A 9862-nucleotide genomic window follows, 5' to 3' on the forward strand; every position below is an offset into this window, starting at 1 on the left:
TCTTCCATTACAGGAATTTTACGGGTGTGAGAGGTACCTCAAAAGTATGATTTACAGACGTCGACTAAGAAGGTGAAATAGAGGGAGGAGTCTTGTGCTTTAATATTTTAACGCTTTCGTTAATTGAACGGCTTATTAAACAACCGACGACCGACACGGCTACTCAAATCAAATTACGCCAATGCTGTAGAGTGACATTGTTGGCTTCTTTCTCTCCAGCAAGTCTTAATATCAAAATGAGCCCCATGGCAGGCGCACATACAAATGCACATAATAAGTATTTCGCACTTCTTCTCTCAGAAAAACTGGCACCTATCGCAGGATGGCGAAAAGAAAGAAGAGTAGTAAGAGGAATAAATACGACATCGTTTTAGAAGTACTCGTTTCAAGTCTGCGGTTCGAATAACAGGTGGCAACTGAATGCCAGGTCCAAAACTTGAGAGATAGATACAAGAAACTATTTAGTGCAGGATGTTGGCCTCATTGTGCTGAGTTCGTGTTGTCGACAAGAAGAGAAAAGATAAAACCTATGACTTAGATTCCTTCTCTCCCTTCATAAACTTTTTGATTTGTTCCCATTATTCTTATAGTATTTTATTCTACCACAAGGATAACCTCGATGCCAATGTCTAGGACGTACTTACTGGCATAAAGAAAGCGACAATATCTATTGATAGATTAAACATTGACAATCACAAATAATATGTTTATTAGTTAACATCGAACTTGGCAATCGGATGCTTTAATAGGTGCCACAGCAATGACTTGTGTGCGACTGTTTGAAAAGTATGAGCCCAGTAAATCCTGAAGTAAATTTTACCTGCTGATTTGCTGAAAAATATGAAGAGTTATTAAGAGAAGACAACAAAATTATCACCTCACTCCGGCCGCTCGGAGTGGCCGCACGGTTTGAGGCGTTATGTCACGGACTACGCGGCCCCTCCCGCCGGAGGTTCGAGTCCTCCCTCGGGCTTGGGCGTGTGCGTTGTTCCTAGAATAAGTTAGTTTAAGTAGTGTGTAAGTCTATGGGCCGATAACCTCTGCAGTTTGGTCCCTTAGAAATCAGCACACATTTGAACATTTTGAACATCACTCCGTGATCATAATCGCACCCGAAACGGAAAAGGTGATAATAACAAAGGGGAAGAGCGAAAGACTGACTTCGGTTTTTCAGAATTGGTTTCACTATGTAAAGTTGTACTACGGTTTCTGATCTTGGTCACCGAAACATCACATCTCGAAGCGCAAATCAGTTAAAATTGCTCAGCAGTGGAAATAGAAATACCTGCACTATTCTGTACTGGAAGTTCTTCACCTCTAGCATTAAGTCATTGGGGCAACGGAGCGCTCCAAGCAATTGGCAAAAAGTCGCGTGTCATTCCTGGTTATCATCTCTCTTTGCAAGATGGATCATAGAACAGATGGATAACATAAACAGTAATCTCAAAATGCGACCCTGTATCCAAGCAGCCTCCGTCACACGCTGTGAGAGGGGCCGTGGGCCATAGATGCAGATGTATCTCTTTAATGAAATTATGGCCACAGTGGTCATTTCAGCCTTAGTATTTTACATTCAAATAAATAAATTTTTGAGTAAATATGTAATAACGTATTCATTTTGATAAGATTTCTATATGGTAGGCTTATTAGCAATTGTCCATACCTACAGTCAACTAATACATTACACGTCAGAAACCGCAGGGAAAAATCCCCGGGCTTCCTTATCTGGATTGGGGCTACAGGAAAGTACTGTCTGTAAGATTTTACGGTGCAAAAATTCACCAGATTTTTTTTTCTTTATGAATCTCAGGTGCACAAAATGAGTTGACAAAAATATTGTATTCATAAAAAAGTAAATGTGTTACGCTAATTGAAGAATGGTGAAAGCTCGAAACCCATTTCGCCATAAATAAAGCTGTATGAAAGTGACTATCTTCTGTATTGCTTCAAGTAATCTTTTGATGCCTCTGCTGTCAATAAGTAACAACAGTAGGTTCAAAAAAAAAAAAAAAAAAAAAGAAAAAAAAAAGGTTCAAATGGCTCTGAGCACTATGGGACTCAACATCTTAGGTCATAAGTCCCCTAGAACTTAGAACTACTTAAACCTAACTAACCTAAGGACAGCACACACACCCATGCCCGAGGCAGGATTCGAACCTGCGACCGTAGCAGTCCCGCGGTTCCGGACTGCAGCGCCAGAACCGCTAGACCACCGCGGCCGGCCAACAACAGTAGGTAAGTAGACTCACTAAGGTATGTATGAAACTAGGCAACAGTCCCAGCATATTCAGATTGCTTCGAAAATCAGATCTGAAAATAAATCTGCCTACTTATCGAGTTATGGAAAGGAAAATTTCCTACGACATGATGGAAGTGATACCGATGAAAGGGATAAACTTCAATATTTTATAATTAACTACGTCCCTTTTGTCTCTAGTAGAAATAACAGAAACGCTTTATGATATAGTGCTTGTCGTTATTACAGAGGTCTTAATGCAGTAAATCAACTCTCCTTTCATCGCACATTATTAATGCGTACAGCAGACCACGAATATGTGTTGGATCCACGTAGAGATTTCTCCGAGGAGGAGGAGCACGTCTATAAGCTAGCTTCCTACGTGATTTTTTGTGTGTGTGTGTGGGTGTGTGTGTGTGTGTGTGTAATGTGGGATGCCAGGCTCGTGTTCGGGCACATTCTGCCCTCGCGTTATTTCTCTTGCTCTTTGGAGCGTGGAAAACCGGTGTGGTGGATTCTCTTGAAGACCAGAAACAACGAGCGTATAATTTAAGTTCCGAGCCAGGAAATTCAATAGAGGAGATGTGTATGAAGATAAAAGAAGAGGGCAAAACCAATGAGTGGAACGGGCGGCCGGCTTCCGCCAGCAGTTGTTTGGAACAGGGCAGCAGCCGGAGAGCTACAGCAGGTGGTGAGAGATGGTGGCGGTAAACGTATGGGAAATTAACTTGACCCTCTATACGATACGGATCTATTCTGACCGTACGTGAATAAGTGCCACAAATATTTGAAGTTGGAAAACAATGTGCCATCACAATTTATGTAAGACTCCTTTTGTATAACGTCCCGAGCACAAATTATTTAATAATACAATATGCATCATATATGTGTCGATGGTACAATATTATTAGCCTGTGATTTGTGTACGTATCAAATTAGTTTTCTTTCCTTTGCGGTATTCTATCTTCTTTCAGTGCCTGCTAGAGTAACATTAGATACGATGTTGAATAAATAAATGTTTTGTATGGAAGGTGAATATAGTTTTTCATACATCGAAGAGAAGACAAATACGGTTTTTCATAAATCGAACAGAACGCAAACTATAAACAAATGTAGGGTGCCCTATAACACCCCTTAAAGTTCAAGACCGTGTGAAACTGAGGAAATAAATTCTGTTTTATTGGTAATCCTGCTTCGATGCTGACGAAGAGAGTAATTGTCAGAACTGCATTATTTTGTTTCATTAGTGCATTGTTTAAGTTGTGAAGCCACGGCTGATGCGAGCAGACACAGCTGCAGTATTGCGGAGCGTTTAGTGCCGTGTGTGTGAGTGTACGAACGTCCGCAGACTGTGTAAACATTGACGGAGACAATGACTCCGTTTAGATACGGCGAATAGTCTGCAGTTCGTAAAACTATCTTGTTTCAGGCAGTGTCAAGGACAGACCGCGTAGTAGGCGTAAGAGAACATGAGAGGAAGCATGTGCCTCTGTTGCTCAGCCAGTTCAGCAGCCTCCAGGGAAAACTCACTACAAAAGAGCAGTTCACTTCAAATACCGCGGTCGACAACACTATAAAAGATTTTAAAATTTTGCAGGATTTACACCGAGGCTTGTCAATGTATTGTGTAACAACGACACGGAGCAGCGAATTGCAACCTAGTATGTAATGCTAGCACATTTTCCAACAGCAGTGTTTCAGTCAAAATGGTTATTTTTTATCATTTTCTTCCCGTGGAGCAACACAGTCGTGTAATTGGTAAAGGACGTATTCAAGATTTTCATCATGGCTGTTTATCACTAGTATTGTTCAAATGTGTGTGAAATCTTATGGGACTTAACTGTTGAGGTCATCAGTCCCTAAGCTTACACACTACTTAACCTAAATTATCCTAAGGACAAAGACACACACCCATGCCCGAGGGAGGACTCGAACCTCCGCCAGGACCAGCCGCACAGTCCATGCATCCAGCGCCCCAGACCGCTCGGCTAATCCCGCGCGGCCACTAGTATTCACTTTACTATATCTTACACGATTAGCCAATTCCAGCCTTACAGACCGTTTGAAAGTGCAGTAGGTGTCCATGTGTTGCACAAGTATGTTGTTATAAAATGGCAGACACAGCTGATCTGAAAGCGAGAGCTTAACGCACAAGAGCCAGAAGTGGAACGCGAAAGCTTACTGTGTGCAGTAATAGTCTCCTTTATGACTATGACAAGAGGAATATAATAATTCCAGTCCCAAAGGAAGCCGGTGTTGACAGATGTGATGATTACCGAACTATCAGTTTAATAAGTCACGGCTGACAAATACTAACGCGAATTCTTTAGAGACGAATGGAAAAAAACTGGTAGAAGCCGACCTCGTGGAAGATCAGTTTGGATTCCATAGAAATGTTGGAACACGTGAGGCAATACTGACCCTACGACTTATCTTAAAAATAGATTAAGGAAAGGCTAACCTACGTTTATAGCATTTGTAGACTTAGAGAAAGCTTTTGACAATGTTGATTGAAATACTCTTTTTCAAATTCTGAAGGTGGCTGGGGTATAATACATGGAGCAAAAGGCTATTTGCAATTTGTACGGAAACTAGGTGGCAGTTATAAGAGTTGAGGGACATGAAAGGGAAACAGTGGTTGGGAAGGGAGTGAGACAGGTTGTAGCCATGTATTAAAATACATGGAGAAGAAATAAAAACTTTGAGGTTCGCCGATGACATTGTAATTTTGTCAGAGACAGCAAAGGACTTGGAAGAGCAGTTGAACGGAATGGACAGTGTCTTGAAAGGAGGATGTGAGATGAACATCAACAAAAGCGAATCGAGGATAATGGAATGTAGTCGAATTAAGTCGGATGATGCTGAGGGAATTAGATTAGGAAATGAGACACTTAAAGTAATAAAGGAGTTTTGCTATTTGGGGAGCAACATAACTGATGATGATCGAAGTAGAGAGGATATAAAATGTAGACTGGCAATGGCACGGAAAGCGTTTCTGAAGAAGAGTAATTTGTTAACATCGAGTATAGATTTAAGTGCCAGGAAGTCGTTTCTGAAAGTACTTTTATGGAGTGTAGCCATGTATGGAAATGAAACATGGACGATAAATAGTTTAGAGAAGAAGAGAATGGAAGCTTTCGAAATATGGTGCTACAGAAGAATGCTGAAGATTAGATGGGTAGATCAATAAATATTGAGGTGGCGTTGAATAGAATTGGGGAGAAGAGGAGTTTGTGGCATAACTTGACTAGAAGGAGGGATCGGTTGGTAGGACATGTTCTGAGTCATCAAGGGATCACCAATTTAGTATTGGAGGGCAGCGTGGAGGGTAAAAATCGCAGAGGGAGACCAAGAGATGAATACACTAAGCAGATTCAGAAGGATGTAGGTTGCGGTAGATACTGGGAGATGAAGAAGCTTGTACAGGATAGAGTAGCAAGGAGAGCTGCATCAAACCAGTCTCAGGCTGAAGACCACAACAAGAACAACAACAACATGACTAATGTCACTTTATAGGACACTGTATGTCATAGATTTCACTGTTGAACACAAACTGTCACTTGTAATGAATGTGCGCTATATCGCAAAGGTAGGATGTTATTTTATGGTTTAAGGCAAATCCTTATTATGTACAAGACTTAGAAAGGAAACCGTCTCTTGTTATCATACATGCCAGAGTGTCACCATGATATTTGTTCTAAGCATATACTTTTGAACAGCTTTTTAATGGAGATTCTTGTTTAGACATACTGCAACCTGGCTATCGCAACAGGTTGATGACGAGGGAATTGTGGATCATTTGAAGTTGCGGAAGTACAGAGCTCCAGCACAGTTTGCTATTCAGGTACTTGAGAAATATCTGTAAGTCGATAAAACTCTGTTCTTGAAACAGTGTTATATGACACTGCCAGTAGAACAAACACGTATCGTCACTGATGACTGCATGAGAACATCTTTTACAAATTTATCAGCTATTGAATCAGAGGCCTATTGTGTTGAAGAGATGTCACATCTATCACCACGGTGAACTGAAAAGTTGAGTGTGTCATATTCAACGTTCAAGACGTGGAATATCAATGTATATGATAGCTGCCAGAGAGCTGAAACCGACGGATCAACATTCCCTTTCCAGGGGCGAGCAGACACTGGTTTTTTCGCGTGCCACTCCGTCAAGGGTGTGAACTGTGTACCTCGGTTCGATAGGACCGCCACCGCTGCCAGTGAGCACAACGTTTCTTAGTCTCTCCCGAGAGGGAAAATGTAAATGGACGTCACTCCCACTTTTAAAGCGATACAAACGAATACGATTTCAATAATTATACCAACGAAAAAAAGAAATGTTATATAATTTTTATTATATAAAAACATTTGTCGCAAAGGTAGGATGCTATTTTATGGTCTAAGGCAAATCCTTATTTTGTATAAGACTTAGAAAGGAAACCGTCTCTTCTTATCATACGGGCCAGAGTGTCACCATGATATCTAATCAAGGTATCTAAGCATGATATCTATGTTTTTGAACAGCTTGTTAATGGAAATTCTTGTTTAGACATACTGCTTTAATATAATGATAGCAACAATGATAATATAATAATTTGTATGTATCAATGATTTGTACTTTGCTTTAACGTAACAGAATTTTAAAAGAATTAGTCCGTGAATTTTAGAAGTACCTCTGTCATGTAGTTAATTTAAGTAGTGTAATAGGTGGTTGGATTGTTCCCTGGAGGCGGTCAGGCCACAGACTCATCCAAGTGGACAGGCCTTTATGCAAGCAGCTGACAAGTGTACTGTGTGAAATAAGAATTTCCAGAGTGCCCTGCCATATTCAAGGCACTTGGGTTTCATGGTACTTCACTCTCTCAGAGTTAACAGACTGATTGGAAATTGGTATACACAAAAATACAAAAGCTGTTAGTAAACTAATTTTTAGGGGGAAGGGGTGAGGGGTAGGGGATGCGTGACCCTCAAGACCCTCTCCTAATTAGTATCTGTGGTAAGATTCACGCACCAGTGAAAAGCGTCGTTGGCACAGCACCTGTTCCTGCAACGGCGCGCCGCCACGTAAACAAGGGCAGTCACCGTGGCAGCCGCGTTATAGCCGATTTCATGGCCGATTCATTTCCAGACCAGTGGACCGCAGCCCATTCAGAGGCACGTCCCTCCTTCTTTGACTGGGTGACGCTCTCTCTGCCGCGGTACAATGACCACGTAACCGGACACTGGAAAACAATTAACCCGAGCAGTCCGGTTGCTGAGTACTTCAAAGATGGGAACAAGACGTTGCTGGAGGGTTACAGGGGCGTTGTCCGAGGCCACTGGGGTAGCATGTGCCAACGCTTCGGTTTTCCAAGATGTAATTCTGAAACAAATGACGCTCGGGAACTCATTGAGCTTCCTGGCATTGCTTTCATTTCAGTGACTGTAGCGTCTCTATAAACAAACAGCCACTCTCTCACACTCGCCAGTCGGTCACCGACTCTCATTGACAATGGCTTCGAAGTTTCGGATCAACTAGTAATGATGTCCGGTATATAATTAAAAAAGAATGATGGAATATTCCATTCGCCGTAGCAAGAATGGCTACCTGTTTTAATATTAGATCTCTAGATTAGTTCAGTCAATTACCCACAACTGAGATCAGAATCCGATATATTCCAAGAATTATATTCACTTGTATTTAGAGAACTCAGTGGTTGATGGAACTTCTAAGACGGAGACACGCAGCAGAGGAAGTCATCGAATTCTTAACCCCCGAGGTAGTTGTGCTGTCCAGAGCATACAGAAAAGTGTGTCTCTTACCAACACAAACCAAGTGTGCGCTACAGTTCTAAAAATTTACTGTAGAAATTATGAGTCTCTGGCTTTTAGTTCGTTATAAATGCGAATATGAGTGCACATATAATGCCACTAGGCATTTATAGGTCATGGTTTCACTTAGCATAGCCGGCCGGTGTGGCGGAGCGGTTCTAGGCGCTACAGTCTGGAACCGCGCGACCGCTACGGTCGCAGGTTCGAATCCTGCCTCGGGCATGGATGTGTGTGATGTCCTTAGGTTGGTTAGGTTTAAGTAGTTCTAAGTTCTAGGGGACTGCTGACCTCAGAAGTTAAGTCCCATAGTGCTCGGAGCTATTTTTCACTTAGCATATTAAAAAGTTCGGAAAATGTTACGTAATCGAGAGGCATTCATGTAAACACTCAGTCATTAGTATCTGTTTACACTGATCATTTTGTGTACGACGTCATACACAATAGTGAGGAGAGGTTGGCTGAGAGTGGTGCAGCAACTGTCTTCATAGGAAACCTGGACAGGAGCAGAAATGATTAGCGAACAAGTTAACACACAAACAGAGGGTTTACTTGTATCTCTCCAGGCTTATGAATACTCATTACAATTAATGCAGAAATAAGTAGAGTCCATGTATCACTGTCAACAAGGAAAGTTCCATCTGAATTAGAGCACCAGTGATGGTATCAGAGCCGCAACTACGCGGCATTTGTGTAGCAGCACGTAGCGATGTGGCTCCGAGCCATCCTATATCGCGGCGGCAGATTCAGTACGGAGCCGCTTGAGGCGTGGCTCAGCAGGCGTGCACCATTGGGTCTTCCAGATCCCTTATGACCGCTACCGGCATCAGACAGAAACTTGTAATTCTATTGCCAACTCTGGGATGCCCATGCGGTCATATTGGTAACTGATACCAAGCACGTGGAATTTTTTATGCCTTCCTACATCGTATTCCTGAAGACGTCAAATGCTCCAAAATACTATTTCAGTTCATTTTTATGTTTGTAAAACAAGAAAGGAAACTAACTGGTGATGATGAAGTCACAATCAGATTCAGTCGACGAGGAAATTTAATGGATTTGCTATGTCTCAGAAATACGGCACCGGCCTTGCCGCAGTGGATACACCGGTTCCCGTGAGATCACCGAAGTTAAGCGCTGTCGGGCGTGGTCGGCACTTGGATGGGTGACCATCCAGGCCGCCATGCGCTGTTGCCATTTTTCGGGGTGCACTCAGCCTCGTGATGCCAATTGAGGAGCTACTAGACCGAATAGTAGCGGCTTCGGTCAAGAATACCATCATAACGACCGGGAGAGCGGTGTGCTAACCCCACGCCCCTCCTATCCGCATCCTCCTCTGTGGATGACACGGCGGTCAGATGGTCCCGGTAGGCCACTCGTGGCCTGTAGACGGAGTGAGTGCCCAGAAACACACACTTCTTTTTAATTTTGGTCTGGGGCAAAGAATATCGCCTCAGAAACACATAAACGTATCCGACTACCCGGTTTTGATGACGTTTTCAGCTTTCGTTTCTTTATCTGGCAAATTCTGGAGCTTTTAATCATCACCTAGTTATTTCACATTGGGGATCCATTTCCTTAGTCTCCAGTCTTTTGGGACATTTGGCTGCAAAGGAAGTTCTACAACAATGTTCAATGTCCTCAAAAATTTTGCTAACGTGAAGTACGTTAACTAAACTGACATTTTGGCCATATTAAGGACTTGGAACTTAAATGAACTGAGAATAAATGCAGAGATCGTGTCACATCAAAGAATAAAAATAGAATGCCTAAAATGGTAATGATTTTCGACTAACACGGTAAAGATCAATAGATGCT

At 42.2% G+C, this 9862-nt stretch overlaps 1 pseudogene; it reads left to right on the forward strand.

Moving 5' to 3' along the window:
- Positions 1-9123: 9123 nt before the first annotated feature.
- On the forward strand, positions 9124-9241 carry LOC126089793 (5S ribosomal RNA; annotated as a pseudogene).
- The last annotated feature ends 621 nt before the right edge of the window (positions 9242-9862 follow it).

The sequence above is a fragment of the Schistocerca cancellata genome, chromosome 6 (genome assembly GCF_023864275.1).
Source record: "Schistocerca cancellata isolate TAMUIC-IGC-003103 chromosome 6, iqSchCanc2.1, whole genome shotgun sequence".
NCBI classification, from domain to species: Eukaryota; Metazoa; Arthropoda; class Insecta; order Orthoptera; family Acrididae; genus Schistocerca; species Schistocerca cancellata.